The sequence below is a fragment of the Lissotriton vulgaris genome, chromosome 6 (assembly GCF_964263255.1).
Source record: "Lissotriton vulgaris chromosome 6, aLisVul1.2, whole genome shotgun sequence".
NCBI classification, from domain to species: domain Eukaryota; kingdom Metazoa; phylum Chordata; class Amphibia; order Caudata; family Salamandridae; genus Lissotriton; species Lissotriton vulgaris.
This window is the reverse complement of record NC_141694.1, coordinates 892,533,896-892,550,166: the sequence shown is the minus strand read 5'-3', so window position 1 is coordinate 892,550,166 and position 16,271 is coordinate 892,533,896.

Here is a 16,271-nt window from a genome sequence, read left to right as displayed (position 1 = left end):
TTGAAAAAGGGTGATAGGTGCTATTTACCCACTCCGGCATAATTCAAGTTATGGAAATTAGTATTCATCCACATTGTGTCGCAGAGCAGGAACGCTTACATGTTCAGCCAACATTCTTCGCACCCGCGAATGGCTGTCATCTGTACCTTGGTACACTTGTACATCAGGGTCATGAAGCACTAGGAATCCTGCGATGCAGGCCAAGCACATTAAATCAGACACCCGTACCTCACACTGTATACTGTTGAAACCAGTCTTTTCACACATAGGATGCAAACCGGCAAATCAGACATGATTTTTGTTTCTTTATTTACATAGCATTACTTCATCTTTTACGTTTTCAAACAGCCGGTATAAGTTTGTGTCTAGAAACAAATTGAAGCAATACCTACAAAGCAGTATTAATTTATAAGGGCAACATTATTTAGAAGAAATACTGTATGACTCACCATGATTTATGTTTTTTTCCACGGTATGCATTCTTCTATGTCCTTCGTTGTAGAGTTGGTTGCCATGGCAATTCACTTTCGTTTTTACCTAGCAAGTCACATATAAATCGTTCTTCACTGTACTGTGGACAGATGTTGTGAGCAACGCGGACACGTCTTCCGAAACGTGTCAAAGTCCTTCACATGGAATAAATACTTCTCTTTGAAAAGCACATCCCACGGAGTCCCCGCCTGCTTTCTCAATTGTGATTCGGGATTGGAATCAATATATATAAATATATATATAAATATATATATATATATATATATATATATATATATATATATATTCCAAGGATATCCGAGTCCAAAAGCAGAGTTGCCAAAGCTGCAAAAACAGATACGGGCCCAAAATAGGTGCAAAAGCTGGTTCTTTATTTCGTGCTGGTTATTTCAAATCACCATGACGCGTTTCGCGCTTCCCCGAGCGCTTGATCGCATATATATTTGTGTGTGATTTGCACCTGTTGCAATAAAGGTAGCATTTTACACACAAACCCATTGTCAGTGGGTTGTGCTGTTCCCCCTATTTCCCAATGGGGTATTGGGTGGCAGCCAACCACAGGGAGGTCTGCCCCGGGATAGTTTGGGGAATGGAGCAGTCCAACGACTGCTGTGGTTTGGGCTTTGATTGAACTATATTGTAGCCCAGGGATTTTAAACCAGGCTTTTTCTTGCTACCAGCCACCATTTTATAGAGGTGACACAGTCGCTGCTAGCAGGTCCTGGAGCATTTTTTCCCAACCTCCCATTACTTAAGTAAGAGGTTTCTGAGGTTTAGGTGTTTGGGAATGGTATATTCGGGTTGGCTCTAAAATGGAACAGGTTTTCAGGGGATAAGAAAAGCATTTATGGGTGTCGCTTTGAAACATGTGCAGGAGTGTTTGGCCTAGAAGTTGGCATGGGTTAGCCAAGTTTATTGTTGACACCGGCAATCCAGGTTGAATGGGAATGGGTAGACAAGCTCAAGCCTGAGCGAGGCAGGAAGCTTAAGGTTCAATAGGTAGGAAGATGAGTTAGAAGTTAATAGTTGCAGTAAAAATGTATTTGAGGTTAAAGGTCTCAATTGCTGAAGATCAGCCCAGGAGGAGATAGAGACTTGCAGGTTTACGTTTTGTGGGTCGGGGGACTTTTAGGGGTGGGGGTGGTTTAACATAGGCAACAAATTTGTATAGTTAGGTTTGCGCTTTGTAAGGCAAAAGGCCCAGGGAATATATTTATGATGTGCACCTGTTTCAATAAGAGTGACTTTTTTCACACACATCCGGTGTCAGTGATCTGTACTGCTCCCCCTATTCCCCAAAAAGCATTTCTAAAAGGATGTGGTGTGTTGGCAGGCTCATTTTCCAGAACAGCTGAAATGTTGACGCCCATTCAGCAAGCATTACACTGCCAATTTTTAGCTAAAAGATTCTATTACCTTTGACCGTTTTAGGGCCGTGGCACCCTTGCTATGCTACTGACATAATTTCTTCAAAACATGAGTAGCTGTCTGCTCAGGTGACCAGTTTTCACACAATCTGCAATCTCCAAATCTCCCTGATTGAAACAAGTACTTCATGCCCATTTTCAAGTAATGCAGCCAACTCTCCTGCCCTAGAGCTGCCTTTCAGGTCTATGATGTACCCGGGATGCCACATCATGAAAGGATATAGTGATAGATGTGTTATCAATCAGGAATACATTGGCACGGGGCATGGCCAGCAGCCCCCCAAGATGGCTGCAAACTGAGAGAGCTGCCTTAGCCACTCAATAATAGCCCTGCAAAATCCCATCATAATCAGCAGTGTTGAGTGCACCCATAGAGAGTGGAAAGGACGGGGTACTCGCGGCGCCCACCCTGGCGAGTTTCAGGCCATGTGGTGAGAAACAGACTGAGGAAATAATCCGCGGTCGTGAAAGCTGAAGCGTATAAAATGGCGCTGGGCCTGATCCCCGAAGAGAAGAGCTTGAGGCTCCTGGTCTCAGTATATGCGGCAACTGGAGGCGACTGCAGCAACGCGCTCGGCCGTTTGTGAGGGAGCCCCTGCCAGTAGTTGTAGGTCATAAGTGGTCCAGGTGGAAGGAGCGCAACAGGTGGAAGCACTGCCTCCTGTGTGGTGTACCCTAAGGGCGCGCTGAGGCTCCGCGAGCGGCCCGCTGGAAGTTGCGGTGAGAGGCCGGTTGATGGGGCACGGCCAGTACTGCCGAGGTGCCGGAGTGGAGCCCCCACCCTTGCTGTTTATCCTCCCACCAGACCCCGATAATAAGAATGGCAGCAGGGGAATCTGTTACGTGCCCACGGAAGGAGTGTAGACCTGACCGTGAGGCATAATAGTACAACAGGCAACGTGAAGACTTTGTCCCCCAGGGAGCAAGGGGTGCATAAACGCGGTGCCTACCGGATTTCCACAAGTTGGATGACCGCTGAGCTCACTCCACTGGGCCTCTGAGACAAGCGGATAGCCTTGATATTCATGCGGCGGGCACGTAGAGACTAAGAGAATCAGCAACATTCACTGGCTGGGCCGCTGCCGCTGAGTGACGGTGGTGGGCCGCGGAGTTACCTGGCTGTCTTGCGGTTCCCCAATTGGGGTAGTGTCGCCTCCTAATACCCTGAGGTATGCTACTAAAAGGCCTTTGGCCTAACGACTGGAGAGTGGCAAACGCGACCACAGGGCTGTTCCAAAGAGACTTGAATTCGACATCCGGAGGCAGTGGGTGACACTGGTCCGGCGCCAATATCAAAGGGCTGTCGAATGGGGCTCATGAAAGGAGTGGGAGCGGGCCAATCTAACCAAATTGACAAATACATCGTCAGTATGGCCAATGAGGAGAGCACTATGGGGGGAGCTCCCGGACAGAAAGGGGAGGACCGAGCCCAGGACCCCTCACTGAAAGATATACTGCGTACAATAACGGAGCTCCGAGGAACCCTGGAATCCAAATTGGACTCAGTTATTGAGGAAGTCAACCTGCTTAGGGCAGATTTCCAAGATGGCAGACAAGATGACCTCAGCAGAATCCAGCATTGATGGGTTACAATTTAAGACTAAAGGCCTAGAGGAGCAGGTCCTGAAATTGACAAAGAAACAGATGGCTATCCTGACTGGACTAGAGGATCAGGAAGGTAGATCCCAACACAACAACATCAGGGTGGTTGGAGTGCCAGACGGTATGGAGGACCATCGGTGGACCTCATCTTCGAGGATTTGATTTTGAAACAAATTGAATCCAAAATGTCTCTCGAAATGTTTCTCTATTGAGAGGTCCCACCGTGCCCTGGGACTGTGTCTGCAGCGGGGGCTCCCCCCTGTACGATAATATCATGCATACTCAACTCCAGGTACAGCATCAGCGATGAACCTTTGATGCGATCAAAAGGGTCTTGCATGATCAAAACATTAAATAAATGATGCTCTTTCCAGCGATGCTGAAAATAATCGCGAGGGCATGACCTTTTTCTTCAACTCGCCAGAAGAGGCGAGTGACTGGCTCGAAGGCTGAAGAACGGTTGGCCGGAAAGGTGGCAGGGCCCAACACTATGTTCTCAGGGAACAGGATGGATACCAGGAAGGGGAGGACCAGGAATTCGACAACCCAACGTAGCAGCAAAGGCCAGGTATGTGACCATTTTAGGGGTATCATGTCTGCAATAAAGTGACTGGGCTTTTTAAGGGGGCAGGGCTACATTGAAGTTGCTGTTACACTGAGGCTTTGAAGAGCAGCTATAGAGACAATGCCGCTGGAAGAGTTGGCAGACGCTGGACTAGGGACATACGCACAGTTGTGCACTCATGAAGAGAACTATGGCATTGTTTATCCGAGTGTTACATGTGATACCATATGGCTGGAGGCTGACATATACCCCACATTATTTGTTACCATTACACAGTTCAAGCGACAGGCCCTCTGTATTTTGGGTAGGTGGGAGGTTCTCTACTCACGGAGCAGGGTTGCAGGGAGGATGGGTTGGGACATTGTCCCCGAAGATAGAGAGATCCAGTGCTGAGGGTCATACTGCGGGAGGGAACTGAATTGTATTTCCAGGAAAATGCTGGCATAGTAGATTCACACCGTACTCTTTGGGAGGCCTACAAAACAGTGGTAAGGGAAGCGACAGTGTGGGAAGATACTGACCAGCGTCACGCTTTGGTCCTGCATCAGTACAAACTGTGAGCAGCAGCTAAGGGGGTGGCACAGGCACATGCTCTGGCAGTTCAACATCGACTTTATGACATCGGGGAAAAGGTGTCCAGGCTGCTAGCCTGGCTTGAGAAGCATGATAGAGAGAGGTGGTGGGTAGCATCTGTCCAAGACAGTGATGGCATTCATTGCGCAGTCAGCTTCGATGTGGCAGAGGTGTTTGCTTCATACTATGAGGGGGTTTACTCACCAGTCAGTACGAGATGTCTGAAAGTGATTGCATTGAATTCCTAAGGGACGTCTCCTTGCCAGTAGTGTTGGCGGAAGACAAGACGACTTTCAAGGAGGAACTGTCGTTGGCATTGGCATCCTTGAAGGCAGGGGAGGCAGAGAGCCCTAATGGGCTTCCAGTGGAGTTATTTAAGGGCTTGGCCTCTAGAATAGTACCACCACTATGTAGTATGCTGCAAGAGGCTCAGAAAGAGTGCCAGCTACCAGTCAATCAGCGAGTGGCCACTATCCTGGTGATACATAAACCTGGGAGGCCCCCTGATCGGTGCAGCTCATACAGGCCAATCTCCCTCCTCAATGTTGAGGTCAAGGTATTGGCTAAGACCATAGGAAATAGGTTGCTGCTGATTATTACCAACTTAGTTCATAGGGATCAATCAGGTTTTATGCCCCATAGAAGTACCCGGCACAACTTGCGCAGGTTGTATGGAGTGCTACATACTACAAGAGGGCTCTCGGGTCCGCAAACAGTGCTGACGGCGTTTGATGCATCCATGGCCTTCTATAGCATTGAATGGTCATACTTGTTTGGTGTGCTAGCAAAGCTGGGCTTTGGCCCTAACTTTTGTAAGTGGGTGAGACTTCTCTATCAAGAGCCAATGGCCCAAGTGCGAGTCAATGGTGTGCTTTCACTGCAATTCTGCTTGTGGAGGGGCACGATACAAGGGTGCCCTCTATTTCCCTTGTTATTTATCCTGGCATTTGAGCCGTTGGCACACTGGTTTAGGAGGAATCCAATGATATGGGGTATTGAGGCACTGGGAGGTTGGGAGGATCGCATATTGTTATATGACGATGACATCTTGTTGTATCTCGCGAGGCCTTGCCACTTTATTGCCAGAGTTCTTCATCTGTTTGACCTATTTGGGAACAAAACTTGGGGTATACCACAAATTGGGCTAAATCAGTGGTGTTTCCGCTGGCGCCCCCCCTCCCACGATTGCAGAGGCAGTGCACGGCGCCTGTAGTTCTCGAGGGCTTCAAATACTCAGGGATTCAGATTGTGCAGAATCAACAGCTGTTTCTAGACAGAAATCTTACCCCTTAGTCAGAAAGACTACATAATGATCTGCAACATTGGCGAATACTACCACTGTCCCTGGTGGGCAGAGTGGCCCTCTTCAAGATGATGGCCATGCTGCTTCTGTTGTACATTTTGCAAAACACCCCCTATCCTGTCCCACCAACGGTTTTCAGAAAGATTGCCCAAGATACTCGGGAATTGTTATGGCGGGCAGGTACACCCAGGATAGCAATGCACAAGTTACAAAGAAGGGTATACGATGGCGGCCTGGTGATACCAGATGTTCGACTCTATTAGTGGGCATCGCAACTGTTAGTAGTCAATGACTGGGTGTATAAGGATAGAGACGAGCCGGCGTACAGGGTGGACGGAGACACAATGCCTGCAGGTAACTAGGAGCCAATGTTGTACGCGCAAAAACAGTATCCTAGCTGGCCCCACACACAGCGGTAGTGGTGGCTTGCTGGAGGGAGGCAAATCATGCGTTGGGGTGGCAGAACAAATTAACCAGTAGAATGCCACTCTGGTTTAGTGCCGAGTTGAAAGTGGCGGCCTCACTTCAAGGGTTTACAGCCTTGAAAAACATAAGAATAGATTGACTGGGGGATGTTTAGAGGGAAGGGGCCACACTCCTGTTTGAGGACCTACAGTGGGTATTTTAACATGCTGAGACCCAGAGATTTACCTATCTGATGCTCAGACATGCCCTGTTGACTCAGCTACAAGGTGATACCTCCCTGCCTGACTACTCTCCCCTTGAAGACAGACTATTGATTGACCCTATCTAGAGAAAACAACTTCAACAATATACCAAAGCTAATGATTAAATTACTCCTTCAGCTGGTGGCCGTAAGGGCAGCATGGACAGATGACCTGGGCAATATAGAGGACAAGGAGTGGCAAGAGGAACTCCAGGGCCCAAGGGAAATTGCGATACGAGTGCGCTCCCGGTTGATCCAGCTCTGTATTTTGCATTGCTCCTATACCCTACGGCACTTTTGCATAAGATTGGCAGGGCTCCATCACCACAGTGCAACCGAGGTTGCCAGGGTGAGGGCACTTTCCTCCATATCTTGTGGGAATGCCCTAAGATAGTGCAGTTTTGGTGAAGGGTCACGGAAGTAATGCCCAGTGTGGTGGGTTCCAACGTGCCACTCGACTCAAAGTGGCTTCTGCATATAATTAAGGGGGCAATATTTTGGTCCAAATATGTAACTATCTGGCTTACACTGGCAGTGGGAATTGCGAAACTCAATATTGCTAAGGGATGGAGGGTGCCACATCCTCCTTTAGTTACAGATTGGGAGAAGGATATTGACTGCTGCCAGAGAGCAGAGAAAAATGTATACAAAAGCAGGGGGTGTATTAGGAAATGGAAAAAGGTGTGGGCGCCATGGCGAGCTTGCAGAGGGTCACTGGAGAGCCCAGTAGTAACCGTTTGGGCACAATCTGACCAGAGAGAGGTGCTCCTTCAGCGTTGACTCTTAGACATTTGCAGTATGATTTCCACCCCACCCTATCCTCTGTTATCCTAAATTATGTAAACAAAACTCCAATGTGCATGCTTTGGAAAAGGTTATTGTACTTTATATTGAGCTTGTTCAATAAAAAGATTTATTTTTTAAAAAGTTATTCATTAGCCACTGCTGAATTAAATACTAAAGTGTCACCATCGCCACATGGCATACACAAAGCGATTAACAATTAAGATGCCTTTTTATGACTCTTGTGGCGATGGACAGCGCAGCAAGTCACTGCATTGCTCTGTGTCACACGGAAAGGACAGCAATGTGTTATATTAATCAAATACAGAGTATTTCTGTTTTTCCTCTTGCACTGGTGCCGTTTTGGCCAATGCAGGTAACCTTGCATCATGTTGTAAGGGTGCCTGTTTTGTAGGCAGAATTTGTTTTGTGCAGAAAGGTGCATCTTCCTGCACAAAAACAATACTGAGAGTATTTTTCCTCTTTCTGCGTGTACTGCAGAATGCAGCACACATAGAAAGAGGAGAAAAAGGGGAGAAATAAAGTTATTTCTCCTCGTCATGCCTCACCTGACGAGGCATATCTTTTTGGCTCATTCCCAGTTTTAACAGGTGTGGCAAATCTGGGAATGTGTCAAAGACCATTGGAGTTGCATGGGAACACCCACACAACGCCCATGGAATGACTATTTTATGCAGAGTTATGCAACTCAGCGATTTGCGCTACATTGCATTAATCCATATTTTTTAAGTTATTCAAAGGCACGCAAAGTGACTTTGCGTGGTTTCATAAATCGGACTTAGAGGTTTGCGTTATACATGTGCCACGTTGCGTGGTGAAAGCATAAAAAAAGCTCTTATAAATATGCCCCTTAGTGTACAACCAGGAGCAGTCTGTTCCTGGCCTTCCACATTCTATACTCCATCTGTGATGTTTCCTAGGGTTTGGGCATTGTATTGTTGTGACCTTGTCGGGACGTGTTGGGTCCAAACCTCTGCCTCCAGTTGACCCAAACTATCTCTATTATCATTTCAGGTGAGTAGAATTCACATACATGTTTGAGTCCTTACAAAAGAACAACACATGAGTTTCAGGTGTTTAGTAGGAATGTATATATTCAAAACAATTGAAAGCACTCAACCGCCAAACAGATAGAGTGAAAGGGAAGTGAGTGGGCAGGGCCCTCTGACAGAAACAGGGGAAAAAGAGGGCAAGTAATGAAAATGCATGGGAGAAGGAAAGCAGGCATCATGGCAGTGAAACTGACAGCCAGACAGTGTCAATAAAGGATATATGGTGACTGAAGATCGGTATAGGAAACAATGCGTCTTTCTGGATTGTGATGACGCGGGCAACAACTTCATCAAATCAGAAATTTGGAAGTGCCTCCAAACCTAAAGATCTACTTTGTAAATATGCCTTTATTTCATATGTATATATAAAACGCTTATAGGAAAACATTTATATCAGACAGGGTACTGTCAGTGTCAACTAATTTCTAATTTAAAACATTTATAGAGCGCAGCGTGCACCGAACGGTTTCTTGGCGCTTGTGGAGGGTATTGGCTACAGAGACAAAGTAAGAACCAGTGGTAGAGCCGGGAAGGGAGATTACACTGGGAAGGCCTGTTTAAAAAGGAATGTTTTTAGTTCCTTACGGAAGGATACATAATGGGTAGCCGCACGAAGGTGGTCCGGGAGGGAGTTCCAGAAAGTGGGGTCGAAGGTAGAAAAGTTGGACCCACCCCACTTTTTGCGTCTGAAACGTGGGATTTGAAGGAGGGATTTGGAGGAAGAACGAAGTTCTCTGGGGGGAACGTATTCTTTTATTAATGAGGAAATAAAGGCGGGGTGGTGCCTTGACGGGCCTGGAAAACCATGCAGGCGGTTTTGAACAGGGAATGTTGCTTGACAGGGAGCCAATGGAGCTCCCTGAGGAGGGGTGTGGAGTGGTGGTAGCGTGGGAGACCAAAAACCAACCGGGCAGCTTGGTTTTGGACCATCTGAAGCCTCCTTAGACTGTATGCTGGTATGCCATTGTAGAGGGCGTTGGCATAGTCCAGCCGTGATATCGCTAGAGTGGCCATGATCATTTTGAGTGCCTGGGGGGAAAAGAAACGAGCGACAGTGCGGATAGTTCGGAGGGTGAGGAAGCAGGAAGAAACTACAGAGCTAATTTGAGAGTGAAGGGTGAGCTGATTATTCATTTTAACCCCCAGTGTTTTGACCGTGGTAGAAGGAGTGGGGGCGGGACCAAGGGTTGGGGGCCAGAAGAGAGAATTCCAGGGACTGGAAGAACCCCCGGTAAGAACCAACTCGGTTTTATCCGGGTTCAACTTGAGATGGTTGTGGTTCATCCAGTCCCTGATGAATGTCATGGTCAGCTGGAAGCTAGAGACAGAGAGGGGAGAGGAGGATAAGTCAAAGATGAGCTGGAGGTCATCCGCGTAATTGTACACGGTGACCTCCAGCTGCTGAAGAGCGAAGATGAGGGGAAAGATGTAGAGATTGAATAGTAGGGGAGACAAGGAAGAGCCCTGGGGGACACCGCACGTGACGGGGAGTGGGGTGGTTGTGAAATCTCCTAGCCGGACAGCCTGGGTGCGGTCCCTCAGGAAGGAGGAAAGCCACACCAGGGCCGATCCCTCAATTCCAGCCGCCTTGACACGGGACAGTAAGATGGTATGGTCTACCGTGTCAAATGCGGCGGAGAGATCGAGGAGTACCAGCGCCTGGTGTTTGTTGTGATCCATACCCTTCCTGAGGTTATCCAGGACTGATACCACGACTGATTCAGTCGAGTGCCTAGGTCGAAAGCCAGCCTGGCGGGAAGCCAGTCCCCCATTGGCCTCTACGTGGGTGCTGAATACCGCGGTGACATAGCGCTCCAGCACCTTGCCCAGGTAGGGCAGCAGGGAAATGGGGCGGTAGTTGGCTGAGATGGTTGGGTCGGCGCCAGGCTTCTTTAAAATGGGCACTATGGTGGCTGATTTGAGCGCAGGGGTCACTACTCCCTGCGCTAGGGAGCTGTTAAGGAAGGTAATGGGGGGTTCAGGACAAGAGGAATAGATTTGTTGCAAGATTCACGCCGGACAGATGTCTGCCGGAGAACCTGACTTTACTTTGGGGAGTATCTCCAGGAATTCCTCTTCAGTGAGGGGGGGGATGGAGGTAAGAAGGTTTTGAATGGTAGGAGGAGAAGGGTCAACAAAGGCAGACGAGGGGGGGGGGATGTTGGCCTTAATGGTAGCGATCTTGTCGAGGAAGTAAGTATTTAATTGGTTGCATAGAGGCTGGGATGGGGGGATTTGAGGTGAGGCTCTATCGGAGTAGGCCAGGTCCTGCACTATGCCGAGGATCTCCCTGGGTTTATTATCAGCAGACATTATTTTTGTTGAGAAATAAGAAGTTTTGGCGGCGAGGATTGCGGTCTTGTAATCAGCGAGTGATGAAAGATAAAGAGTTTTGAGTGAGGGACAGTAATTTTTTCTCCAGTGCCTTTCTGCCTGTCGAACGGACAGTTTTAGTTCTTTTAGGTGGTCATTGAACCACCTATTAGACTCCTTGGGTCGCCGGATGGAGATGCGACGCAGGGGAGCCACTGAGTCACAACCTCTAGCCAACCAAGTATTGATAGTGTTGGCTTGAGAGTCGGACGGAAGACCTGAGAGGGTCGGGGTAGAGTTCCGAAGGTGAGAAGTCAGTGTGGGAAAATCAACTCTGTTCCAATTCCGTGCCCAGGTATTTTTGGCGTGGGGGACTTTGGATACCGGGTTGAGAGAGATGGAGAAAGAAATAAGGGCGTGATCGGACCAAGGACAGGGGGAAACCGTCACCGGGGAGACTGGAAGGTTGAGGGACCAGACCTGGTCGAGTATATGACCATGAGAGTGAGTGGGGACAGAGATGTGCGACACGAAATTCAGAGATGTAAGAGACTCAGTAAATTCTTTCGAGGCAGTGCACTCAGAAGGGTCCGAGGGCCAGTAATTGAAATCCCCTAGTACCAAGACCGATGCATAATTGACCACCATGTTGGCCAGTAGGTCTTGGAATGCCGGCAAGAACAGAGGCAAGGGCTGGGGAGGGCGGTACATTAGGAGACAGGTGATGGGGGGGGAGAAGGCGAGGGAGCGGACTGTAAGGAATTCAGTGGAAGGAATGGGGGGGGAGGGGATGGTTTGGAAATTTAGTTCAACAGGTATAGTATTAAGGTATTTCAACAACCAAAAGAAGGTATTCAAAGATTTAGACCAATACATCCTAAATATTGCATGGTACAGATAAGGCCATTAATAATGAACCATTAGCTGTTAAATATGATAAAAATGCTGACTTCGTTGTCATGATTTGCGTTTGTGGACCTGTTTGAAACATAGCTATTGCCGTAACAAGTTTGCTCCAAATCTGTTGTGTAACTATATGCACAATGTAGGATTTGACTGTATGTATCGGCTTCATCTCAGTTCTGTGGATAGCATTCATGATACAGAATTCTCTCTCAACCTGAAAGTATCTGAAATTTTGATCGGAACACGATTTGCATATTTAGGGGCCTATCACTATGGGGAGCGGATCGCCACTGCCGAGCCGGCGGTGGCCTCCGCACTGCGATCGTAACCTTGGAAACCGCCGGTCAGATTATGATGACGGTGATGACCGCAGCGGTGTGAAAATCCATCTGCCGCTTTTCCACCGGTAGCAATCCGCCCGCTGGCCTGGCGAGCAGAGCTAGACTGCTAAAATGGTGCTGTGCCTAGCTTTTTCCACCGTCTGGATTAGTGGAAGTGGAAGTCAGCTTTACCGCTGCGGTCTCTCTGCTATGGAAAGCCTGGTGGGGATTGTGTTTGGGGGCCTGTTGCGGTCCCCCCTTCTGTTGGGGGTGTGGGTGCACTGGGGTTGTACCCATGGGAACCCACTACTTTTCACTGCACTAAGTGACAGTCACAGTTCAGGGCCTGCCATGTAGTGCAGTGAAATGCACAACATGCTCGTTTTCGCAACGCAGTGGTGCTGCTGCCAGCACCGCCCGCCACAATGTTAATGCTGCGGAATGCGACCGCTGGGGTGGCGGTCCCATCATAATTCAACGGGTGGGACCACTGGAAGCATGGCGGTCGGACCCAATCACCGCCATGCGTGCGGCGGTCACATCATAATACCAAGGGTGGGACAGCCGCAAGCATGCCGGTCGGACCCAATCTCCGCTATGGTGGCGGCTGGAAAAAGTCAGACCACCATCTTAATAGGCCCCTTAGTGTCAGCAGTTGGGTCCTATTGCCATTTGGTATTTTGAAAATTGTCTCCAAGTACTATTTGAACAAACATGCATTTAACTGATTATTGCTCCACGTATCTTCCATTCTCCTGTCAAGCTCCGCTTGATTTGCTATTTGGGTATCAGCTCGACCTTAGGTAGACTGCCCCTTAGGTATCATATGTTTTCCTGTAATAATCTTGAAAAGCCCAATCCTTGGAGGTTCATTAAACCAATTGAGAAAGAACATAAACGCATACATTTACTAAAAAAAGAAAAAGAGCCTTATTTTTTAAAGGATTCCAGGAGCTAAGATGACTTTACTCCTGTGTATTGTCAGACTGTGAGTTCCATAAATTGGATGTATGCGCTTGAAAACTTGGACTGCCTAGTCTGGCAAGTCATAGTTTGAAATTTGCAGCAGGAAGCTTAAGGACGATCTACCCGTACATTAGGAAGGAACTATACATATATGGCCATCACAAACTGTGGCCCTGTAACAAAGACAGCTCTGTGTACTATGCATAGTGACTTAAAAACTAACATTTCTGCAGTGGAAACTGGTGAACTGAGTATAGTCCATTTGAGATGTGGTCATTTCAGAAAGGCACTAGCTATAGCTTTCTGGATTCACTACCGATGCTAATTGTCATATATCAGATGAACAAGATAATCTCCTTCTCCAGTGCCTAACATGTAAAAACCTTAGTGCAAGGACCTAAACATTTTCTTAGGAGCATGGTGCCACTGTGCCCAATGCCAGGGTTTCTGAAAAACAAGGCTGCTTAGTCTTTATTTAAATGCATGTATCTTTATTCCACCACCCCAAGCTTCATGTCTCTTTATCTCACTCTTACAGGTTCTTTACATCCTTGCCTTCTCCTCAGGACACTGTTTTCCACACGTTCTCTTCCACCTTCTTTCTCCATTTTCTCTCTTTTCACCTTCTTTCTCCATTTTCTTCCTTTTCACCTTCTTTCTCCCTTTTTCTTCCATCCTCGCTCTTGCTCTGGATCAAAGGCTAATGATGTAGAGAAGTCTCAAGCCTAAAACAAATGAGTAGTGGTGCCCACCACCTGCACACAGCTATACATATTATGCACTGGCGATTTCCAGACGGCCATGGTCCAGGTGAACAGTATTGTGTAGAAGACATAATATAGGAGTTTTGAATGCAAGCTGCCTCCAATAACTTTGGAGAAGCTGATCTCAAGATATGAAATTCAGACTAATGGAATGAGAAGGATGGGGAGGAGGAAAAACACAACTCAATGAATTTTTCTGGTGCCTAGAAATCAGATAGCCCTTTCTCAGAAAAAAATTGCCTGACTCTTACAAACTATTGAAGAAGTGACAAATAAAGAAGCCATCTCATTCATGACTCGAATGTAAGTGATGGTGACTGATGGAGCAACCTTCCTAATTTTGCACCAAAAAAAAACCCATTTAACTGAAAAGTGCTAACTCAATGTTGAATAACGCATGTATAATGAACACAACATTTGTAGTGGGTAATCATATTTGGGGATTCTAAGCACACAAATGAAGTGACATAATGTATTGATTTAAGTTAGTCGAAATAGTGATGCCATATTAAATGTCGATCTTACACATTTGTTTTCTCATGTTATGCATGAGATGTGTTTCTCTCTCCACTGCAGATGCTGTAATTTCACAGAAGCTTTGTGTTAGCTAGTGAATCGCATACAAGCAATTTTAGACATACCAGTACCTTCTACTCACAAAGATGTCTGTGCATTCATTGGTTTGACTTCGTTCTGCAGGCAATGGATATTAGGATTTTCACACATTGTTTAAACCCCTGCTAGCGCTCTTGCCGAAACACTCCAATGCCCCTTCCATGGACAGATGAATGCCAGGCTGCTTTCCGTCAGTTACGACAAGCTCTTTGTTCGGCACCAGTGTTAGGCACTCCAGATTACACAAAGGCTTTTACACTTTATGTACACAAGTAGAATGGGTATGCATTGTCAGTTTTAGTACAGACACACGGTGACAAGCAGCATCCCTGTGCGTATTTTTCAGCGGTTCTTGACCCCGTTGCTCGTGCATTGCCTGTGTGCTCCCGTTCAGTTGCAGCAACACCTGTGTCCATACGGCAGAGTGAAGGGATAGTTTTGTCACATAAACTGTTGGTGTTAGTACCCCATGCGGTTGATGCCCTTTTGAATCAGACGAAGACCCAACATTTGCCTAGTGCTCGTTTAACAGGATACAAGTTGACACTGTTAGCCCCTCACATTACATTGAAGAGATGTGCGACACTGAACCCAGCTACTTTGTTACCATATCCGGCGACTCAGCCTCAGTCACAGGAGTCTCATGATTGTATATTCCTTACTGAGGAACAGACAAAGGATCGTGTTGACTTGCGAGATACGCCCCTTTCAGATGTAGATGGGGAACTGTGGGTTGATGGGTCCTGTTTGAAGTTACCATACGGTATGACTTCAGCTGCATATGCAATCACGACACTTGAGACAGTAGTGGAAACAGCTCGCATACCACAGAAGTCGGCTCAAGCAGCTGAGCTTACAGCTTTAACAACTTAGCACTGACTTGCGTGTGAACAGCTATACAGACAGCCGCTATGCTTTTGGAGTGGCCCATGATTTAGGCCTACTTTGGAAGGAAAGAGGCTTCCCTACGTCCCGCAGGATGCAGATAATGCACGGAGAACTAGTGCATAATCTTTTGACTGCACTTACATATCCAAAGAAAATTGCTATTATTAAGTGTAGCGCGCACAAGAAAGTCATTGATAAGATAGGACAAGGCAACGCCTTTGCAGATCGCGTAGCTAGTGAGACTGCACTGCAACGAAGCACTACTTCCATGTACGTAGTGAAGTCACAAGCTGAGCGATGGCATGATGCTAGACAGGAAGTGCTGGATATACAGAGATCTGCTTTGGTAGCAGAACTTGAGCAATGGGCCAAAGAAGGAATATTGGACGATGAAGGTTGTTGGCGCAACAAAGACATGGATAAGTGGAAACTTCCTGCAGCCTATTTACAACCTATGGTTCAAATGGCACATGGGCTGGCACATGTTGGAGCTCTAGCAATAACAAAATTGCTTACGCGAGTTTGGGAGCATCCTGAAATTGCCAGCACAGCTAAAAGAATAGTACAGTCCTGTTTGATCTGTTGGCAGTATAATCCTGGTAAAGGAACACAAAATCCTACAGGAGAGTTTGCTACACCGACTGCACCTTTTGAAGTTTTGCAGATGGATTACATCTAACTTGAACGCTGCAATAACTTAAAGTATGTCCTAGTGGTGGTATGTGCCTTCAGTAAATGGATAGAGGCATACCCTACAAATGATGATACAGCTCTCACTACAGCGAAGGTGCTTCTAAAGGAGTATTTCCCTAGATATGGTGTTTGCAAACTTTTGTGGAGTGACAACGGACCTCATTTTATTGGGCAAGTTGTTGAGCATGTCTTGTAAGGATTAGGGATCAAACAGAAATTCCATGCAATCTTCCACCCAGAATCAGCAGGATTAGTGGAGAGGTACAACGCTACACTAAAGCTGAAATTAGCGAAAATACTTGCTTCCACATCTTTGAAGTG